Source organism: Mytilus galloprovincialis, chromosome 3 (genome assembly GCF_965363235.1).
Source record: "Mytilus galloprovincialis chromosome 3, xbMytGall1.hap1.1, whole genome shotgun sequence".
NCBI lineage: Eukaryota > Metazoa > Mollusca > Bivalvia > Mytilida > Mytilidae > Mytilus > Mytilus galloprovincialis.
Genome location: NC_134840.1, coordinates 98,189,444 through 98,214,650, shown reverse-complemented (window position 1 = coordinate 98,214,650; position 25,207 = coordinate 98,189,444).

Here is a 25,207-nt window from a genome sequence, read left to right as displayed (position 1 = left end):
CAAAACAAACTGACAATGACATGGCAAAAAAAAAGAAAACTATCCAAAGATTATAAGATAAAAAAAAAACACATTTTTTACAATACACAACATGAAAAACTAAAGAATGCGCAACACAATCCCGAAAAAAACATCGTCGTGATCTCATGTGCGTTAGTACTGTCAATACAATACAGTTATTTAATATTTTTGCTCGACGAAATAGAAGTAATGGTGACAGAAAAATATATACCACCTGCTGTGCACACCATGACAATTGATAGTCTGTTGACGTCTGATCAAAAACCTTTCGGAATTCATCATATCAGAACTAATTTATCCTTTAACTCTACTTTCCGCTAAATAATTCAACATTTGGTGACTATGTTGAACGCACCTATCCCATCGAACTAGAGATAAAGGATACAACAGATACAGTTAAGTCGGCCTCAAATATTTACATCTAGAAATTAACAATGAGGGTCGGTTGAAACAACACTTTACGAAAAAAAAAGATCATTTCAGCTTTCCAATTGTGCACTTTCCAAGTCTAAGTAGCAACATTCCATCAGCAACTGCATACGGGGTATATATCTCACAATTGATAAAATATTCTCGTGCATGCATTTCCTATCAAAATTTTCTTGATAGAGGGTTGCTGCTCAACAAGGAAGCTATTAAATCAAGAGTTCCAAGTTGTGAAGTTGAAATCATCCCTTCATAAATTTTACGGACTCCATCACAAGTTGGTTGAATGTTATGGGATAAACGTTTCACAAATGCTATCGGATATGTCCCTTAAGTCGTAACTACAAACCCCTTCCCTTTCAAGAATGTGACCTACCGAATTAGGCAATTTGCCGGCTTTGTTATCACATAAGCAACACGACGGGTGCCACACATGGAGCAGGATCTGCTTACCCTTCCGGTTTTTGGTGGGGTTCGTGTTGCCTATTCTTTAGTTTTCTACGTTGTGTCATGTGTACTATTGTTTGTCTGTTTGTCTTTTTCATTTTTAGCCATGGCGTTGTCAGTTTATTTACGATTTATGAGTTTGACTGTCCCTCTGGTATCTTTTGTCCCTCTTTTATATTCCATTCCATTGTCAAAAGTTTTTTTACTATTTCAAGAGGCCCAAAATACTTCCGTTACTGATTCTCGTTCTTTTTTGTATAGATATGTTGCAATAATTATAGACATTGCTAACCATAGAATATTCACATCCGTCTCGACTACATCAAAAAATGAGGAAAAGCGTATTTTTTTAAGGTAGAATTCGCCAATAAAGGTTAGATGCTATGAATATTAGCAATATTTTCCATCAGAAAACTGTAAAATTTTATACCTGATTACTTCAAAATAAAGCTACACCTGTTATTTCTTATACTTACACCAAGTCTATTGCATCCAAGATGTTCAACTACAGTTGTTTTAGTGTTTTAGAGGCCTTCGACCTCAAAGATGTGAAATCCAAGCCTGCGGATTGCTCATGTGCATCGTCACAATACAATTATAGTCCAGCTTGTCATATTATTACTGGTGACCTTGGCATTGTTACCAATGAACAACTAAGAGAGTTGTTAGCCAAGGGACCAAAATATAGAATTCCCCACCCAATCAACTGAAAAAAAACCACTTTAAGTTACTAATGAATGTAGTTGAGGACTTTGCAACAAAATGGTAAAAGCGCGATACAGACGAACCAGAACTGGACACTTTGTCTGAATGGATCAAAGCTATTCGATCATGCATTAAGAAGCGCATTCAAAAACTACGATGTACTATGATCACAAGAGTTACTAACCCTTTCAAGAATCTGGATGTTGTGGATGCTTTATCTCTTTGCATGACAAATATGTCGTTGTTCCAGCTGCTGATAAAAACCATTATTTGCAATGTCTTACAACAGAGCTTGGAATAAATCCTACATATTTTTTAACATTATTTACCAAGGACGAAATTTTACAAAATTACAAATCTGTCCTTCTTTCTTTTGGTATCAACATCAAAGAAAACGAAGAAAAGTGACCATCTAATACTGGATGCCAAAACTACCAAAAAAAATCCATATAAAGATGATACATAGCTGGATCATCAAAATTTTCGACTAAACATCTTTCTAAAGTACTGACTACTATTCTTTCAACAGTTAAAGATGGGCTTCAAAAATATTGTGATGAGATATATTCTACCAGTGGTGTTAACCAGATGTGGATTCTCAAAAAATCGAAAGTTCTACTGCTTAATCTTCGATCACAATCGTTGCACTTTTGCAGCAACATAAAGACTTTTGATTTTCCCACGCTTTACACTACTATTCTCCATGCTCAGTTTAAAGCTCGACTTAATCATCTGATTAAACAGAGCTTTTTCTATAAAAATGGGAATTGAAATACAAATTTCTGGTTTTGGGTTACAATAATTCATATTTTGTGAAGAACCACACTAAAGCTACCCAAAAAATATACTGAAGATGATATTATCATAATGCTGGACTTTAATCGACAATATATATGTTCAGTTAGGAGGATTCATATTTCAACAGATATTCGGTATTCCAATGGGTATTAATTGTGCACCTCTACTGGCCGATTTGTTTTTGTACTCGTATGAAGCAGAATTCATTCAACCTTCGAAAAGACAAAAATAAAAAGCACCTTCCGAAATTCTTTAATTTTACTTTCCGATATATTGATGATGTCCTATCATTGAATAACCCATATTTCAGCCAATGCTTACATCTCATATATCCCAGTGAACTTGAAATTAAGGATACTACTGATACTAGAAGGACTGCTTCATATCTTGATATTTTCCTCAATATTGACACAGATGCACGACTTCACACGAAAATCTATGATAAACTGGACGATTTCAATTTCCCAATTATCAATTTTCTATTTAGTAGTAACATACCCTCTTCCCCTTCGTATGGTGTTTATATATCTCTATTAATACGTTATTCTCGAGCATATTCACACTATACGGCCTTCATATACAGGTGTGTGCTCCTTACGCAGAAACTGCTCCAACACAGTTATGAGGAAGACAGTTTAAAAATGACACTTTGTAAATTTAACGGATACCATCACTAATTGGTTGATCCATATGATGTGTCTTTGTCCAAACTAACTAAGTACATTTTTACCACGTGTTAGATTGTGGTTTGTCATTACGTCGTCTGATCTTTTAATTACCCAACGTGACTGATTCCCGATTTTGACTGTTTTGCTGAGTGTGAATTCGCATTGCTATAAGACGTGTTACGGTACTTTTCCATCCCAAATTCATGTATTTAGTTTGATGTTATGTTTGTTATTCTAACCGGATGTTGTCAAATGTCTTAACGTTTGTAGTTGTTTATCTTATTTTTTTCTGTTGTATCTGTGTGTTATGGTAAATATAATTAATCATCCAGTTCATTTATTATACATGTATTTTAGTTTGGATCAACGAAAGTTATACGATATATTTGGTTTACAGTTTGATTCAAAAGAAACACCCACATTGATAGATAATATAATTAATTATCTTATTACTACCACAATTTGATATAAATAAGTATTGTAACTTTTATAGTTATTAATAAAAATTTTATAAGTCTTACAAATCAAATCTTGAATTCTATCCTAATTCTATCTTATTTTTGGGATATCTATTTAGAAATTCAACTGTGACGTCCCAAGTGCGTTGGTGGCTTTGGCTAACTTGGACGATGTGCTGGTTTAAGTTGTTTTGTGTAATGTATCCGTTTTTAATTTGTAGCTAGTCACCTCTTCGGTTTTATCATGTGTATCTATTATATAGTCATTTTATACAATTTACTGTTTGCAAAAGTATGTATTATTTCAAATAATAAGGATGGTCGTATACAAGGCAGAAAACCTTAGACGTATTGGTCACAACTTTTAGGAACTTTTGGTCTTCAGTGCTCGTTAACTTTTGTACTTGTTTTTGGCTTTCGAACTTTTTTTATCTGAGCATCACTGGTTAGTTTTGCATGGAAGAAACGCACGTCTGGCGTATTCCGTCTGGCGTATTAAATTTAAAACCTTATACCTTTGGTTAACTATTTTTTGTGAGTTTCTCTGTCCTATATTTTCTCCCATTTATTTGTATTGTAATCCTGTCATGTAATGTTGTCATTTTAATGTTATATTTAACATTGCCATTAAAGCAGGAGGTTGGGCATACTATAAAACCAGGTTCAACCCACCATTCGTTTTCTTAAAATGTCATGTACCAAGTCAGGAAAATGGCCATAGTTATTTGATAGTTCGTTTCTGTGTGTGTTACATTGTAATGTTGTGTTTCTGTTGTGTCGTAGTTTTCCTCTTATTTTTATGCGTTTCCCTCAGTTTTAGTTTGTAACCCGGATTTGTTTTTATCACAAAATTTTATCACAAAATTTCGAACAGCGGTATACTACTGTTGCCTTTATTTAGGGTAGGGAAATCCTGTTTTTAAATGGGGTGATCGTCTTTCGCTCATACACGTACACATTTTGAGATGAATCTATGGCGCATTCGAGAAGAATGACGGGATTGTGGTTATCACAATCGAACATGTTCATCGTTATCTGTAAAACAGATTTTATATAACTGTCAACTTATTCTTAACTAAATTTGGCCGTTTATAAATTTTGAAATTATTATAAAACTAAGGTTTCAACTCCCCTGGTTTTATTGGTAATTAACCATACAGGGCAGAACCTTAGTGCCATTGTTGTAACATTAAGGGGATTTGTTAACAACTATTATAGTGAAATAAAGTATCTGAAGTTGGAAAAAAAAAGAAAAAAAAAAAGGTTTCAACTCCCTCAGGCAAAGTTGGCTTTAGATGAATTTGGCTATTTATTTTAGGTATTTTTGACAAATAGCTCTTAACGTGTTTTGGTACTTATCCATCTTCGGATTTCAAATATCTGGCTTTGATCGTTCCAGATAAAGTTAAAAAGCGCTTAGAACGCAATAAATTATTAAACGTGTTGTTTTCAATATTTTAATGACAGCCTTTAAACAAATTAAAGAGATAATTTCAACTAAACAACTTGTAACTCTTGTTTCAGTAGATTTCGTTTAAGCAGTTACACCTCATTAAGGAAAACCTGATAGAAAATTCAGGCTCTGAGATATGAGGCTTGTATAGGGTATATTGGGATACGGGATATTTGCCATTTTAATTTTAGGGATACGGGATATTTGTCCTAAAAGTAAATGGGATATGTGATATTGATGCATTTATAAGGATATTGAATTTTTAACATGAAAAAAATAAGTTGAATTTAAAAGTTAAGTACAGAAATATTTACATCTCATTTGATAAAATTGCCCCAAAAAGTTTAATATTAAAGGTCATTTTAGTTCTTTGTTGATTTTAATTGAGTTAATGGTCGTTTTATTTAAAAGTCATCCAAACCCAAGCGAAAAGTATTGATCTATTTTCGATATTTATATGCTCATGTGTACTGATAATTTTAAAAGTATTTGTGTTGCTTTCCATACTTCGTTCCTTATTGTTAATTTTCCTTTTTTGGATGGTGATGTTCCTTTGGCACTATCTTACAGTGTTTGTATATCACAACACCTCCGCTATGCCTGTGTCTGTTGTAACGTTTTGGATTTTAATGAACGAAATCTATGTATTACTGGTAAATAATATTAAGTCAGGGATTTAGTTACCACAAATCACTTAAAATCTTTACTAAATTCTAGATTTGGTTTTGAAGTTTGGTTCTACCTGTATTTTTTTTTTATTTCAAACGGGATAGCACATCCTCATTTTTACGGAGATGTTGTTTACCGTGCCATTGAATGTTGGATGTGTAATGATTGATATCTTAGTCTCAGATGCATTACTTTTAATTAGTTGTAATTGGCTTTGAACTAGCTGTCAGTAACTGCAAGTACTCTCAGATCTGTACTTAGTGTCTTTTTGTTGATGGGATGTACAAGTACTCGGTCACGTCCACTCTCTGTTTTTGTTAGATGTTTTTCTATTTGTATCCATCTGATGAGTTAAGCCTTTTTCAACTGATTTGTATAGTTCGTTTTTATGTTGCACCACTGTTCCAGGTTAAGGGGAGGGTTGGGATCCCGCTAACATGTTTAGCCTCGCCACATTCTGTATGTATGATAATGTGTCTGTCCAAAGTCAGGAGTCTTTAATTCAGTGGTTGTCGTTTGTTGCTGTGTTACATATTTGTTTTTGTTCATTTTTTTAATACATAAATTAGGCCGTTAGTTTTCTCGTTTGAATTGTTCTACATTTGTCATTTCAGTTCTTTTTATAGCTTTGCTCATTGTTGAAGGTTGCACGGTGACCTATAGTTGTTAATCATTTCTGTGTCACGTGGACTCTTGTGAAGAGTGGTCTCATTGGCAATCATACCACATCTTTTATTTATTATATGCTCATGAATAATTTTCTTGAAATAATCATAGATTTTTGTTAAATGTATCCATCTGATGAGTTAAGCCTTATTGTTGTCAATTTTTTCATTTGTTTTGATACTTTATATGATTACAGGATATTTTGTAGTGTTTTACCTCTTATTTTTTACGTGGCATGGCGAGGATCTTCAGAGGTCTCCCCGTTTTACAGATTGTTCTGATGTGCAACGGCTGTTTTGCCAGACAGGCAGTAGACATTTCGCTGTATAAACTATGTTAATAACGAATAATTACTAAATAATCAATGTAAATTAATATAATTTCTTTCTATTACTGGTGTTGTGAGGACGGAAATTAAAAAAATTCGTAAGGGTTCCACGGAACCCAGTGTCTCGCCTACTTTTGCTGTTAATCGCAGACTCAACAAAAATGAGGAAAAACATCAATAAAAATTTCCCTCTCGATACTGTCTTTTGATTGAAAGAAGCTTCCAACTTTGGTAAAAAAAATCCAGTATAGTTTATGAATCTAATAAATGTTTTATAAACTTTAACTGCAGACTGTATTTTATGTTAACTGGAAGAAAAACTAAGTTCATTTATAAGTAAAATACGGAAAAAGTGAATTTTATTTTTACAAAATTTACTTCTGAATAGTATCTTATGATCAGAAACAAGCTATTGTCTAAGTTTGGTAGAAATCCAGGATAGTTTAAGAACATTATAAAAATTTTAAAAACTTAAACCACAGAGTGAATATTTTGCTTCTGGCAAAAAAACTAAGTCCATTTATAAGTAAAATACGGAAAAGTGGAAATTTATTTTTACAAAATTTTCTTCTTGATACTATCTTATGATCATAAACAAGCTTCTGTCCAAGTTTTGTACAAATCAAGGATAGTTTATGAAAGTTCTTAAAATTTTAAAAACTTTAACCACAGAGCGAATGTAATGTTTCCTCGCAGAAAAACTAAGTCCATTTATAAGTAAAATACGGAAAAGTGGAAATTTATTTTTTGCAAAATTTTCTTCTTGATACTATCTTATGATCATAAACAAGCTCTGTCCAAGTTTGGTACAAATCAAGGATAGTTTATGAAAGTTATTAAAATTTAAAAACTTTAACCACAGAGTGAATGTAATGTTTCCTCGCAGAAAAACTAAGTCCTTTTATAAGTAAAATACGGAAAAAATGGAATTTTATTTTTACAAAATTTACTTCTGGATACTTTCTTATATTTAATAAACAAGCTTCTGTCCAAGTTTTATAGAAATTCAGTATAGTTTAAGAAAGTTATTAAAATTTCAAAAACTTTAACCACAGAGTGAATATTTGTGGACGCCGCCGACGACGACGGAATGTAGGATCGCTTAGTCTCGCTTTTTCGACTAAAGTCGAAGGCTCGACAAAAAGGTAACAAAAATATTGGGATCTATGTAATTCATAAAGTTCAAGATCACAGAGTCAAATGTTGTGTTATTTCTTTGCAAAACAAGTAAAGGGCTGTGCAAATTTTGCCTGCTGTAAAAATATTGCAACAGTTAAGTGTAATGTAGGTAAATTAGCAGAAAGCTTTCTTGTGTTAAATTTTGAGTAATTGAACTTGCATGCTAAATATCAACTTTTTGATATGGACGTGCTCTGATATCCTACAGTCTCAGCTTTTCTGGCAAAACAGCCGTTGGATGTCAGAGCAATCTTGGACAAGAGACAGGGTTGCGTCCTTCTGTTCTTTCCAACATAGGTTAACGTGTAGGATGAAGTTTCTTATCAATGAAAGAAGAATGCTATCAAAATTATATTTTACAGTCATATGCATCACGGTTTGAACAATTAAAAAAAAGTCTAAAATTAGACCTCTTACACTAAATTTATCGTTTAACATCACATAAAAGAGATTGTTATATAAGGCTCTAAGATGGAACACTTCTTCTTTTGGACACATACATTGTATATTCTTATTTAACACTAGAAGTATGCACTAAACTTCCTTTAACACAGTTTGTTTTCCCAGAGTTAAAATTGTTGACGTTGTGATGGTGAGGAAAAAAATGGGCTTGGGAATGAATTTATAATGATATTTTGGGATATTTCAAAATAGTTTTAGGGATATGGGATATTTGTAAAAAATAATTATTGGGATATTAGGGGTAAACATTATAGGGATACATGATATTGGGATAAAAACTTAATGGGATATGGGATATTGATACCCCCCCCCCCCTAAACAAGCCTCAGATATCGTATCAACAGATTTTCCAATAAAGATGCTGAAATCATCTTTAGATGAAGGTGAAGATATTAATCAGACATAGTGGTATGTGTTGTATCTTTTTATGTTAGATGGAATACCAGTAGATGCGATCCACATAGTTACAAAACTTTTAAATTATTCAGTTAGAGAAAATCCTCTAAATAGTGGAACTAGAGGTAAAAGCTATCTTCTTTGCATTCTCGAGAAGTTCAGTCTCGAATTTATAAAAACAACATGTCAACAAGAAGAATAGTTAATTTTGAAGATTACTTGTTAAAAACACACATAATAAATATATAGCATATTTACTGGACGATAATGGGATACTGGTATTTAGTCAAGTCTTAACCGGGAATTATAATCTGAACAAAGATAAAATGTAAACAATATATCAAAATGTTCGGACTTTAATTAAAGATCTATAAATAATTTGGGTAGGTTAACACAAGCACACGAGATGTATTGTGTCTTATACTGTTTAACAACCATATCATATCAATGTGTAAACACGTAAATTATGATCTATGAAAATCAAGTAGTTCGTGCATTTTGCCGAGTAGGTTGAAACCAATTTCAAACAGATATATTTTACTGTGGTTTAGCATTCATTAGCTGTTACTATCCTATGGATTCATAACTGTTGGTTTTATTTATAATTCAGAATAATTGAAAGTGGAGCACGAATTTTGCGTCAATTAAATCTTTTGATGTGTCATTTGTATGCAAGAGGTACATTCCTTTGAACTTTATGCAATTCCCAAAGTAATTTCATTTATTTGGTTTGAAATGTTTAGAATTAATATATGCACAAACAAAAAAATATTTTATTATCTTATAAATATTATATTGTTTCTCTTTAAAATTTCAACTATGCAAGACCGTCATAGATGTACAAAGTCAAATGTACCCTAAACTTCATTAATGTTCTTAGTGTGTTGAGACAACTACCTCTGAAATTATAGATAGAGCATCTTCTTTCAAGTAATCAAGAAATTGCTCTCTTTTAAAGCCGTATTCTAGTAATATTTCAAAACAAAAGTGTTCTCTTTACTTTTAAGAGGTACAATATGCTGGTGAACAGCACATGTTTTAATCTGCTGTTAAGAAAACACTGTTTACAGTTGTGGTGTGTATCATATAATCTCAAACAGCATTCATCCTGCTACTTGTGAAGTCATTTGTTGCTTTAATATGGTGTATGCGTTTCTCTCAGTTTTAGTTTGTTACCCCGATTTTGTTTTTGCCCATCGATTTACGAGTTTTGAACAGCGGTATACTACTGTTTCCTTTATGTATACAATTATGTCAGAATTCAAATGAAGCAGTAAGTAAACGCTGTCTAAATACATCTGCATTATTCGCACCCTAAAGACAAATACATGAAATAAGTGTCATACTAACAAACACACATATGTACAAACAAAAAACAGAACACAATATCGGTATATAGCCACCTCTTTATTCGAGAAACTTAAAATTGATGCCGATTGCTTTATTGGTCAAAAAAAATAACGTGAATAAAACATTTCAAACTTTTTTGAAAAAAAACGTTAAATAAAAACAGAATGATATTATCTCCACATAATGATAGAATGTTGGGAATAGTTATCAAAGGTACCAAGATCATATTTTAGTACGCCAGGCGCGCGTTTCGTCTACATAAACCTCATCAGTGACGCTCATATAAAAATATTTATAAAGCCAAACAAGTACAAAGTTGAAGAGCATTGAGGATCCAAAATTCCAAAAAGTTTAAATACGGCTAAGGAAAAATCTTTGCCTGGGATAAGAAAATCCTTAGTTTATTGAAAATACAAAGTTTTGTTAACAGGAAATTTATGAAAATGACCACATTATTGTTATTCATGTCAACACCGAAGTGTTGACTACTGGCCTGGTGATACCCGCGGGGACGAAACGTCCACCAGCAATGGCATCGACCTAGTGGTGTAAATAGTTATCAAAGGTACCAGGATTATAAGTTAGTACGCCAGACGCGAGTTTCGTCTTCATAAGACTCATTAGTGACGGTCATATCAAATATTTATAAAGCCAAACAAGTTCAAAGTTGAAGAGCATTAAGGATCCAAAATTCCAAAAAGTTGTACCAAATACGGCTAAGGTAATCGATGCCTGGGATAGGAAAATCCTTAATTTATCGAAAAAATCAAAGTTTTGTAAACAGGAAATTTATTAAAATGACCACATTATTGATATTCATGTCAACACCGATGTGTTGACTACAGTTATCTCACTTCAATAACAGAGAGGGGCTAGCAAACAATTTTTAATTTAATCTTACTAAACTATTTTCCACTAAAGATGAGTGTTACTTTATTCAAATATAAGGACTTTGTTAGCTAAATCTACTAATTTTATGAGATATTTTGAATTTTTATGGCAATAGATAAACATGCTAAAATATGTTCAAAATTCACTTAACGGAACATACTGATTATGTCTGATTTAATATTTGTTTCAAAAGAAAGCTTTATAATAGAAACACAAAGAAAATTCGGAATGGGGGATAAAACAAATCTTGGATTCTTGACATTGGATTGGTGCAAACAAATGCAGCGGTTTTCAACGTTTTAAGAGGCGCCAACATTGACCCTAACCTGAAGTGGTCGTGTAACATTACAATATAGAAAGACACACAATAAAATATCAATTGAAATGGCTGAACTCAGTCAAAATCACATATTAACAAAGCAAATAAACAGACACTTAACGAATAAATGTGATCTATGATACAATTTAAATACAACATTAATAGAAAAAAGGGGGTGATGTAAAACAAAATCAGAAAGATGACTATAACCTTGGACTTTTCTACCTCAGGTACAGATTAGCTTAGCTGTAATTGGCTTTTTTTTTAGGAATTTTGGTTCTCAATGCTCTTCAACTTCGTACTTTATTTGGCCTTTTTAACTTTTTTTGGATTAGGGTGTCACTGATGAGTCTTTTGTAGACGAAACGCGCGTCAGGCGTTTATACAAAATTTAGTCCTGATATCCATGATGAGTTTATTTACTTGGACAAGATCGCGTAAAAGAAAATACCGTTCACAATAATTTCTAGTAAGGAATACATTTTGAGTACGGAAATATTTATATATAAAAAAAAATACCTTTGTTGTTCATAGTATTGTAAAGAACCTAGGGTTGATATAACTCTGTTTAATAACTCATTCAGTCTTTCAGGAGGAGTGGAATTATTGCTTAACTCAACAACAGTGTGGAGAAACACTAAGATTTGTAATACATCACTATAGTATTTATTTCAGTCGTTTTTTTACTTCTTCTTTCAAGATAATAAACATGAAATACACATATTCATCTTTCAACAAATAAAACAATCAATCGGGTGGTCAATATAAATTGTAGTTGACAGCTCAAAGTATTGATTTAGAATGCCGTGTTTATCTACAGGCTCCTATTTATGGATTTTTGGACAAACGATGACGTAAGAGTAAACATCAAATCGTCCAATCAAAAGCAACGTTTCTTACGTCTTTTGGCTAGAAACGTTTATAAAAACAAACAGAATTCGTTATTTTTAAATAAATAAACTTTATTAAGTTGTCCTAACTTTGTCCTGTCTTGTTCGAATTATGTTTAAAAGCGTATAAAACTAAAAAGACATTTCTAAATGATGCTTTTTTTAAACGGACAGTAAATGCCTTACTCAATACGGAGTATGAACTTAGGTGTAATTTACATAACCTTACGTATTAGATATAATGCTTAAATGACATCAATAAAATCCCTGTTCTATTATAAATATAGACAAAGTAAAGAAGAGGGAGGCACACACATAATAAATACGTAATTTATCTGCATTGATAAATTGTTAACTTAAACAAATAATAATATGATATCGCAAAGTGAAAGTACAGAACGGTGTAACGGCAGATGTATATAATTAGAATCTCACGACAAGATTTGTCAAAATAAATCACTATATATGATAGTATAATCAAAGTATTTCGTAGGTAACATTACCCAGATATACATATAAAACTGGCCCTTATCGCTTGCAAAGTATAACTGGTTAAAATCATATGTAAGTCAATGCCAGAGGCGGATTTACGGGAGACCAGGCCCCCCCCCCCCTTTTGGGAAAACATTTGGTTGCTTATATAGGGAATCATTGAAGCGTGACTGGAGCGGGCCCCCTCTTAGGTCAGTCAGTGGGCCCCCACTTATGTAAATTTCTGGAGCCGCCAATGAATGCGTTTATCAGTGTTTGTGCACACCCGAGAAGTTGACCATCCGGCAATATTCAAATAGATATATGTGTAAATACAATCAATAACGCATTGAATAATAACAGTTATCAGTCCAGAATTGTCACAGTATTAGAACAGAATTGAAAATTTAATGTAATACTGAATAGTTAGACGAAATAATTTAAAAAAACTCTTAATAAGTAAACTCAAAAAACATAAAAATAATTATACATTTTTTTTAAAGTACAGAGTCACGTTATAAAACCAAATAAACACAAAAAGTCGCAAATACAAAACACACCAGCAAAAATGAAATATAATACAAACACATTGACGGGATGTATAAGTACCGAGCCACGTGAAATGGTTATCACAGATAACAATCCAAAATGTAAAATTAATATTTATAAAAGAACAAAGACAAATGAAAGAACAATATAACACGTTGATAAGATGATAAACAACGTCAGTTCGCAGAATCAATACATCAAGACCATCATGTATTATTTGTGAAGTTAATACGGAATATTTATCAACAAAGTCTTGTTACCTTCCGATGAACTTTTAATGACCTTTATTTCGTGCATTCGGTTGTTTCTGTGAATATGAAATATTTAGTACATATTCAGAATAGAACATACTATTGTTATTTTTATTGAGAATTTTTTTTTTATCTCTAGCTAATATTTTTCCATGCCGTTGTTTCTAGAAAGCACATTAAGGTGTTACGGCTTACTTTTAGTTTTTTTCGACAGGACAAAAACAACCAAACAGCTACATTCATCAATGATCTCTTGGTTCCAATGGCCGTGAAGAGTAATAATAAGCACTGCTTAACATTCTTTATTACAAATGTAGTATGAATGTACATTGCATATAGGGCTATGCATATTGTAAACTGTGGATTAGTGCAGAGTCATTATTGTAAAGGCCAAGGATTTTCTCAATTTTCAAACTTTATTTTACGGTTAATTACATTAAGACTCTGGAGAAAACATGATTTGGTGAAATTCTACATGCTACCTTGTTTCACCCAATATATTGTGCACTTCTTAATTTTCGTTAAAAAAAATATATCGTAGAATGAAAAATTTATCTACACAACTATTTTTTTTATTCTCAGAGGTCAAAACATAGAACTGTTTTGTCACATCTATATGCCCCAATTTCCTTAAACATAAATCAAAATTCTGTATTATCCTTCTCTTTGCATCTTGCGTTCTGCATAAGTAGTTATACAGGTAACATTCCCAAAGTATTTCTCTATCAGATAAAAACTTAGAGATCATAGCTGAGAACCAGTATAGGCGAGTGTAATATTTGAAAAAGACGTCTAGTTAAGGACTTTAATGCACCCACCTAACACACGGTTAATTTTTTTTTAAATGAAAGAATAATGATTAAACTTTGATTTTTGCCCGGTCGTCACAAAATCGTACGGTGCAGTTTTTGTAAAATTGACGTTTATTTCAGAAATTAGTTGAAAATTATATAATTACGACATGTTTTTCAAGCAAAGGAAATTAGTCGTATCTCTTCTTTTAGACAGAATAATTAAGTGAATTAGATTCTTAAAATAATGAAAAACAATATTTATAACTGTAAGTCCGCATGCTTTTGCATTCCTTCTAAATATTTGACATTTTGTACGAAAATTTTCATAATCCCGACCTTTTCGGATCTACAATTAAATTTTTATTAAATGTTTTTGCAATCTATCCGTTTTAGATCACACCAAATTACTCATCAGTTATCGTTTTTTCATTAAAGATCAAGACTTTATCTCAACATTTCTTAAAATCACGAATTTCTGTAATTTCATGATGTTGGGTAAAATCACTATAATTTCCGGAATCCCTTATCTATTTCGTTATCGTTTTTTACTGAATATATTAGTCGATTTCCGTGTACTTAATAGTGCTATTAGAGTACGTTAAATCATATTTAAACGGTTCTATTTCTATCTTTAACTTCAGTGTAGCTTAAATAGATATAAAATCGTCCAAAATAAAGATCAAATCAAAGTAAAACATAGTTTTTGAGTTCTGTAGAATTCACCCCTTTCTAATTAAGGAATCGAATCGGAAAATTGTAGAAAATCTTCCGAGTCGTGTCAAATTTTCACAGTCCAGTTCACAATGAAACCCTTCCTTTGCTAAAAAGCAAAAAAAAACTATCAATTTATTGACATAGATGCATAGTCTGTCATATATTTACTACATAGAAACTATGTAGTTAACACTTAAATGAAGATACAGTTGTATTGCTGCAGTGGGAAAACGAAAAGATGAAGTTTACAGAAGCTAGAAGACTGGTCGATGAATATGAAAAAAATGAAAACATCCCATTTGAAAATACAAAATATCATAAGAGTTGCTATAAATATTTCAAAAGTAAGCACAACCTATCAACTTCTGTTTTGTCTGTACAAAGACTTTGTACTACATGTACCAATTCTACCGACCAGTAGATCTTCTCATATATCAACGAGGACAGTAGATCTACAACTCATTCTTATTTGTCTGTTTGTATATTTTGCAAATGTATAAAGCCTATAAGCAAGTTACACAACTTCATAAGGTATGCTCTGAGGAGCAAACTCAAGCTGTTTTGAGTGTTACTACATATATCTCCTGCAATGATCTGATTTACAAAATAACTCATGATAATTTTACTATTAAATCTTTATACCATCGAGCTTGCATCGATAAATATTTGCTACAAAATTTGAAATCAGAAATTAAAGAGCTATTTAGTTCTTGACATAAAACAGCTTTTACTAACATTTCGACGATTAAAGATGACGTGCCTGTACACAAGGAAGTATTCTGGTTAACAACTTTAATTACTTGATCAGTTAACCGGGCTTAATTTCTGCCCGAGGATCGCCGCCGAAAACTACACAACATATTATCAGCTTCAACAAAAACTAAAAAAACATGGTCAATTTATAGTTACATGTATACAGCTTCAACAAGGCCAAGGTACATCCAATATTGTATACAGTAGCTCTATAATTTTGTCTTATGCCGTAATGACGGAAAATTACCCGTTTAAAATGACTGCGATATTCGGTATGTAAAATTTAAAGATCTGAGCAATGACTGCGAAACTGGTTGCAAGCACTTAGTGCAGCTACTTTACGGAAGCAGATATAGGGTAAAGTTGTAATCCAATCAGATGAATATCCATTATCTAAAAACAATTCACTGGATTATTCAATTGAAATTATGCCACCTGCTTTAAAAACATTTCTGTGTTGTCTTTTGGATGATGGCACATCTGCGGCAGTTAATAAAGCGTACGATATTCCTATTGACAAAGTTCTTAGATGTATGGCTTTAGTAGAATGTATATTATCTATAAATATTTTTTTTACTCTTTTTCATTTAGGTTTATCACTACCAATGCACCGTGTTTATAGACACACCTTTGATAACTATTAACAAGTTTGACTGATCAGGAGATTAGAAACAATGAAAATGGGGCATACATTCTACATGGCATTATTTTTCTTCTGGGGGTTAAAATTTTATCCAAGACAATGTCGACCCAACTACAGAAACAATAAAAGATCTCCGTATGACTTTGGTTGGCTAAAAGGCAACATCGGTCCGGTATGATGTCATCCAACTTTTTACAAGATTTGATCTGTTCACGCATTGGTATAGGTATATGGGGAGGGTTGAGATTTCCAAAAACATGTTTAACACCGCCGCAATTTTGCGCCTGTCCCAAGTCAGGAGCATCGTGCCTTTCTTAGTTTTGTATGATTTCTTATTTTAACTTCTTGAGTATATTTCGAAGCTTAGTATGACGTCCATTATCATTTCAAAGTAGTACATTTTTGTTTAGGGGCCAGCTGAAGAACGCCTCCGGGTTTGGGAGTTTCTTGCTGCATTGACGACCCATTGGTGGTTTTTGGCCGTTGCCTGCTTTTTAGCGGGTTGGTGTCTCTTTGACAAATCCCTCATGTCTATTCCAAATTTTTAATTCAATCTGTATATAGTAGATCTTGTGTCCGCTTTGAGCAAAACCTCTGCTGTACTGATATATGCCCATGCCAAGGAAGTTGTCTTTGTATGGATATGTTGATCGATAAGAATGATGAGATTTCAAGTTAAAATGAAGCTTTAATATTCCGATATCGCAATATTCCGACACCTAAATGGTCCAACATCCCATTGGTCCGACGTTTCGATCACGGGATTTTAACATTAGAAAGCCAAATAAAAGGTTCAATATTAGGATAGCCTTGTCCTCCGTTTGAAGCGGTGAAATAAGATAAAAAAAAAACGTAATACTTAGTGCCAAAGTAGCCGAACATCTTCACTAGTGTAATATTTAAAAAGAGTACAAACTACTTTGTCAAGTGTTGTTTGATTAATTATATATCTCAAGATACACGGCGGCCGACTGAAGTAAAATCAAACACATTTTGACGTACAATGAGTGATCATATTTTCCTTGTGATGTTTTATATTAAAATTGTCAATTTGTTGATATAAATATACCAGTAGCACTTTACTCATTTTAGTTATGTTTGTTAGTACTCTTATCATATCTGATTTAGTGATGTATGAGTTGTTAATGTCTGTGTCATTTTGGTCTTTTGTGGATAGTTGTCTTATTGGCAATCATACCACATCTTCTTTTTTATATATCAACATATTGCAACATATATAAAAGAAAATCTGCTCTATGGTTGTCAGGCTTTCAAACTAACAGGAGACCATACGCTTCCTCAATTTTAATAAACAGCTCATCATGGGACTTTTCTAAACAATTAAAAATACGTCATATGTTATATTTTCCCCTTGCTTCAAATATTTTGTTTCGGATTATTTATATCAAATTTGCAGATATATATGTTTGTAAATACGTGCAATCAAATGATATGGAGGTATTATATGATTTAGATAATGCAAGGGCGACTACAGATACATTTGTGTGACTTAAATGTTGATTTTCAAAGACTCCGAGAGAAAACGTTATGTAACATGCGTTACCGTTAAAATCAACCAAAATTAATTAATATTATGATAGAAATATATTTTCCCAACAGTAATACAGCATTCCTATAAAATTGTTTCGTTTTTGCATTTGTTTTGACTCGATTTTACAACTGGAAGTATCCGTGAATTGAAATTGCACCCATGACCTTTGACCTCGATTTAAAAAAAAATGCACCATAATTTCTTTTGACGACCGGGATATTTAGAAAGTACACATTCTTAGCTCTCTAGTGATATATAATTTAGCCGTGTGTTAGGTAGGTGCATTAAAAATGTAAATTTGGCTCTCATATCACTCGCCTAGTAGGCAAACAAGACAAAATATCTATGAATATTATATATCTCCCTACAACAAAACGATTTTTTGTGGAACAGCTGTATTAACAAAGTGCAACCTCTAAGGATTACTACACACTGTCAACCATCAAAACGGAATCCAGACACAATTTGTTATAGAGTATGGTCACCAAAATAACTGAATAATATCTTCTCAAGAAGATGTGGTATTAGTGCCAATGAGACAACTCTCCTTCAAAGTAACCATGTGTAAAAGTAAACAAGTATAGGTCAAAGTACTTCAACTCAGAGTATTGGTTCACACCGAACAGCAAGTGTCTCTTTGACACATTCCCCATTTCCATTCTCAATTTTATAAAGGGTTCCAAAAATGACAAGTTCAACACAATTCAAACAGGCCTAATCAAGGAGACACGAGGAACAATTATGAACCACATCAACTAACGACAACCACTGAACAACAGGTTCCTGATTTAGGACAGGTGCAAAACAAATTCAGCGGGTTTAACGTTTTAACAGGCGCCAATCTACACCATAACCCGAAATGATAGTGTTACATCACACTATAGTATATATTAAGTTTTAAGAGGAAGAAAAAATGGGCGTACTTCCTCCTTCCGAAAAATGAGATTCGTTACTTCCGTTTGTGCTGATCTGAATTCATGATATATTTATGTATATTTGTATAGGAGATAATAGGTGAAGGCTTACACATATCGGGTTTCTTCCGAGGAAAAACCCGTCGTTTAAACCAAACTTATTTTAAATTGAATAAACTCGTGAATGAAATGGCTATACATGATTGGATGCTTTGCTAAACAGTAGTTGGATCAGTTTTAATCAGTTTTAAGCGAAGCTAGCTAGTATTCTAATGGTGCAAGTTAAATATTTAAAGATGTTGAGATTTTGGTTGTTTTGGTGGATAAAAAAAATATCCTTCCCTTCTTTCAAACGTATTCAGTCATCGTATAATGAATAGGCTCTGTTCAAAACAAATTGTATCAAATACACTCAAAATCGACGCTGATATATTGTTAGAAATTCTCTATTTTGACCTCATTTTGGGACGACTCACATATGCTTAGAGTTTTGGGTAATAAAGAAGAGACACCCCTATGAAAGGTTGAGTATTCGGTTATACAATAATGTTGGTATTCATTTAACAATAATTTACACTTTATTTAGGAACTGATTATTTTGGCTTCATACCATCCTAGGTTGGGACAGATGTGTTTTTGGTTGATCGGGATGCTAATCTACTTACGACAAGCTTATGAGGGGTAAGCACCTCAGATATCCACTCATTTTTATATATTTGAATAGTGAAAAGTAAAATCACAAAAATACTGAACTTAGAGGAAAATCAATTCGGAAAGTCCATAATCACATGGCAAAATCAAATAACAAAACGTATCAAAAACGAATTAACAAGAACTGTCATAGTCCTGACTTCGTACAGGCATTTTCAAATGTAGAAAATGGTGGATTAAACCTGGTTCTATAGCGCTAACCCTCTCACTTTAAGATACATCACCTATCATTACTTTTTTACAGTTAAAAAATACCGCTTTCAGGTCATTACCGTTTTCATAGAAAGATAAATAGATTTGGCAAATATTTTATGCATTTTCAACTGTGGTTTGAATGGCATTGCTGTGTTAAAAACGATAGAAGATTAATTTTAATATCGTATAATGCTATCAGAAAGTTTGTCTTTATTTCAAAACAATTTTTCAACCCTATTTTATAAAGCAGCTTGAAAAAGTGACCAATTCGAATATCATTAATTTTATAAATGGGTTCATATCCCCTGTCAATGTATTTATCTCCTCAGCTGTAAGTTTATTAACCCTATATCAATACTAAATCACCTAGGAAGCCAGCTGCTCATAATAGTACATAGAGCATTCATAAACCCGCAAAAAATCATGCTTTCATCTGTTCTATGTTAAAAGATCCCTTGCATATGATCGAGTTCAGTTGCAAGTTTTATGTGACAATTATATTCTAGAAATGATTTATTCGCATGCTCTACATTTAAGCGGAATACAATATATAATGTCAGTATAAACACATACAGTGTGTCTTGCAGAAGGAAAAAATACATTTACCGAATCTTTAACGAAACCGAAAATAAACATAAAAAAGATACATTAATTAAAGAGGGACGAAAGATACCAAAGGGACAGTCAAACTCATAAATCTAAAATAAACTGACAACGCCATGGCTAAAAATGAAACTGTCATCAAAAATCATCCATAAAGAATATACATCAATTTGGAATCGGACTTAATTCGACTAAGATTTCTTGACTGTACTAAAGACGTTTTAACTATTGCCTGAATACCCTCGTGTTACTGAATAATATTTAGAATTTTGAACGACCTAAAATTAACATATTCCTGTTTAAATAATCATGCTTTCATCTGTTCTATGTTAAAAGATCACTTGAATATGATGGAGTTCAGTTTCAAGTTTTATGTGACAATCATATTCTAGAAGTGATTTATTCGCATTCTCTACATTTAAGCGGAATACAATATATATTGTCAGTATAAACACATATTGTGTGTCTTGCAGAAGGAAAAAAATATATTTATCAAATCTTTACCGAAACCGAAAATAAACATAAAAAAGATACACTAATTAAAGAGGGACGAAAGATACCAAAGGGACCGTCAAATCCATAAAGAAAGTATACATCGATTTGGAATCGGACTTAATTCGACTTAGATTTCTTGACTGTACTTAAGACGTTTTAACTGTTGCCTGAATACCCTCGTGTTACTGAATAATATATAGAATTTTGAACTACCTAAAATTAACATAGTCCTGTTTAAATTGGCGCAGTTACGTAATTTATGTATGAACTCAAAATTGTCCTTACTTTTGCGTGTGGTCTAGATTTTTCCACTAATTCTTAGCTATGAATAGACTATGTGAATGATAAATATATCAGTCTTGATAATCTTTTAATCAGTTTAATTGAAGTCTGGAGCAGGCATGTCAGATAAGTGCTAGTAGACTGTTGTTATTCATGTATTGTTGTTATTTTGTTTATTTTCTTTTGTTATATCTTCTGACTCGAGATTCTCTTAAACTGAATTTTAATTTGCGTATTATTATACGTTTACTTTTCTACATTGGCTAGAGGTATAGGTGGGGGGGAGGGGGTTGAGATATCATCAACATGTTTAACCCTACCACGTTTTTGCGCCTGTCCCAAGTCAGGAGCCTCTGGCCTTTGTCAGTCTTGTATTCTTTTTATACGACCGCAAAATTTGAAAAAATTTTCGTCGTATATTGCTATCACGTTGGCGTCGTCGTCTGCGTCGTCGTCGTCGTCGTCGTCGTAGTCCGAATACTTTTGGTTTTCGCACAATAACTTTAGTTTAAGTAAATGAAATCAATGAAATTTAAACACAATGTTAATGACTACAAAAGGAAGGTTGGTATTGATTTTGGGAGTTTAGGTCCCAACAGTTTAGGAATTAGGGGCCAAAGGGACCCAAATAAGCATTTTTCTTGGTTTTCGCACCATAACGTTAGTATAAGTAAATAGAAATCTATGAAATTTAAACACAAGGTTTATGACCATAAAAGGAAGGTTGGTATTGATTTTGTGAGTTTTGGTCCCAACAGAATAAGGGGCCCAAAGGGTCCAAAATTAAACTTTGTTTGATTTCATCAAAATTGAATAATTGGGGTTCTTTGATATGCCGAATCTAACTGTCATGACTGTGTATGTAGATTCTTAACTTTTGGTCCCGTTTTCAAATTGGTCTACATTAAGGTCCAAAGGGTCCAAAATTAAACTTAGTTTGATTTTGACAAAAAATGAATCAGTTAGGTTCTTTGATATGCTGAATCTAAAAATGTACTTAGATTCTTGATTATTGGCCCAGTTTTCAAGTTGGTCCAAATCGGGGTCCCAAAATTAAATTTGTTTGATTTCATCAAAAATTGAATAAATGGGGTTCTTTGATATACCAAATCTAACTGTGTATGTAGATTCTACATTTTTGGTCCTGTTTTCAAATTGGTCTACACTAAAGTCCAAAGGGTCCAAAATTAAACTTAGTCTGATTTTAACAAAAATTGAAATCTTGGGGTTCTTTGATATGCTGAATCCAAAAATGTACTTAGATTTTTTATTATGGGCCCAGTTTTCAAGTTGGTCCAAATCAGGATCTAAAATTATTACATTAAGTATTGTGCAATAGCAAGTCTTTTCAATTGCACAGTATTGCGCAATGGCAAGAAATATCTAATTGCACAATATTGTGAAATAGCAAAAAAAATTTAAATTAGAGTTATCTTTCTTTGTCCAGAATAGTAAGCAAGAAATATCTAATTGCAAAATATTGTGCAATAGCAAGATTTTTTTTTAATTGGAGTTATCTTTCTTTGTCCAGAATCAACTTAAATCTTTGTTATATACAATATACAATGTATATTCACTTTTTACTACCAACTGATAAATTAAAATAATCTTTACCATTCAGTGATAACAAGCAGTTTTTTTTACATCTTAATATTTTATGATGTATTTAAATGAGTAGTTATTGTTGCTAACTCCATTAGAAATTTTAATTGAGATTAGTTTTGGAAAAAGGGAAAGGGGGATGTGATTAAAAAAATTGGGTTCAATTTTTCTCATTTGAAATTTCATAAATAAAAAAGAAAATTTCTTCAAACATTTTTTTGAGAGGATTAATATTCAACAGCATAGTGAATTGCTCTAAGAGAAAACAAAAATTTTAAGTTCATTAGAACACATTCATTCTGTGTCAGAAACCTATGCTGTGTCAACTATTTAATCACAATCCAAATTTAGAGCTGAATCCAGCTTGAATGTTGTGTCCATACTTGCCCCAACCGTTCAGGGTTCAACCTCTGCGGTCGTTTAAAGCTACGCCCTGCGGAGCATCTGGTTAATTTTAGATTCTTGTGTATACTTTGGAGTTTAGTATGGCGTTAAATATCACTGAACTAGTATATATATTTGTAAAGGGGCAAGCTTAAGGAGTATACGGTGCGGAAGTTTCTCGCTGCCTTGTAGACCTGTTGGTGACATTCTGATATTGTCTTTTCTATGGTCGGGTTGTTGTCTCTTTAAAATTCCCCATTTCGTTTATCAATTTTATTGATTACCATTTACTATCCATTTATTAAACCAGAAGAACTAATATCCACTCAAAAACCGCCATCGACACATAATAACCAGGTGCTCCGCAGGGCGAAGCTTTATACGACCGCAGAAGTCGAACCCTGAACAGTTGGGGCAAGTATGGACACAACATTCAAGCTTGATACAGCTCTGAATTTGGATTTCGATCAAATTGTTTACATTATATGTGTTTCTGACACAAGAACAAATGTCAAGATCTTACAAATCTATTGCGTAATATTGTGAAATTAAAGATTTCTTCTTTTAACTTTTCAAAAATTTGGAATTTAAAAAATTTGAAGAAAAAAATTGAAAACAACTACCACCACTCTTTTTTTCAATTAGTCCAATTCCTGACATTTCTTTATACATAATATACAAGCAGTGTTAGGGGGGTAAATCTGAACATACCCAACATTGTATGTTATATGTTTTAGAATTACCTCCCTCTCACTGCTTTTAAATTGTCTTAATTGTCCATTGACCAGAAATACCTAGTTATTTTTTCCTTCCCCCCCCCCAATTCCGAAACACCTAGTTTTAACATTTTTAGCCGTAAACCCCCCCCCCCCAACCCCCCAAAAAAATGAGATACTTACCGTCCCATCATGGTATGGAAACTTGTGGTTTAATTTCAGAGAGATTCATACACTCAAACATAAGTTATTGTTTGAAAACTACAAAAATTATAATTTTTATTATTTTGGGTCCCCTTTTGGGCCCCTAATTCCTAATCTATTGGGACCATAACCCCAAAAATCAATCCCAACCTTCCTTTATTGATATTGAACCTTCTTGTAAAAATTTATAGAGATCTAAACACTTAAACACAGGTTATTGTCTGTAAACTAGAAAAATGCTTCATTTTGTCCCTTGTTTTGCCTCTGATTCCTACATATTCTGGTAAATTAACCCCAAACAGAATCCCATCCTTCCCTGTGTTATATGGAAACTTGTGGTACAATGTCAGAGACATCCATACAGTATCACTAAATTTATTGTCATATGAAACTAGAAAAGTGCTTGTTTTTTGCCCCTTTTTTGCCCTTAATTCCTAGACTCTTTGCTTAATAACCCCTTAAAATAAATCCCAACCTTCGACTTATGGTATTAAACAGTGCGGTACAATTTCAGAATAATTGAAATACTAAAGCATAACTTTTTGTCCTGAAGCTAGATGAATGCTCTTTTTTTGGCCCCTTTGGGCCCCTATTCCTAAACATTGGGACCATAACCCCAAAAATCAATCACTTTTATCGTATATATATTATCAAATCTGTTCGTTTTAAAATGACCAAGATGAATGTAGATGATATCAGATAAAAACTTCTCGGTAAAATGAATTATTTCGGGATGCTACTGCATGGCATGCTATGTTTAGCGAAAAATAAATCGTCTGAATGAAATCTGAGAATATCTTGTCATGTAAAACAGTAGTGGGCAAAACTATTTATTCCTAGGTGTACATCTTTTTTTATAATTTAATGACTGTGAAACCGTGTTTATAGCTTTGAATTTGATTTAAAATCATGGACGTTTGATCAGCTCTTGACTGTCCATTTTGTATTTTTCGCCCCTCTCTTAAAGCTTGTATTTGGAGTGTTAGACATTTAACAAATAGCAATACAAAATCAACATTAATCACCAAGATGTGCATTTTGGTGCAGTTGACATGGTACTGTTTATGTTATTTCAATAAAAAAAAAGACTATGATAATAACAAGTGTAATCAGTGTGATACTAATTGAAGAAAAGGTTTGTTGCCTCGTGCAAACACGCCCTAAGATGATTATGGTTATCTTCTGTTTTTGAAATGATTCAAGTCATATATATATATATTGTCTTATTGATTAATTAATTAAACGAAA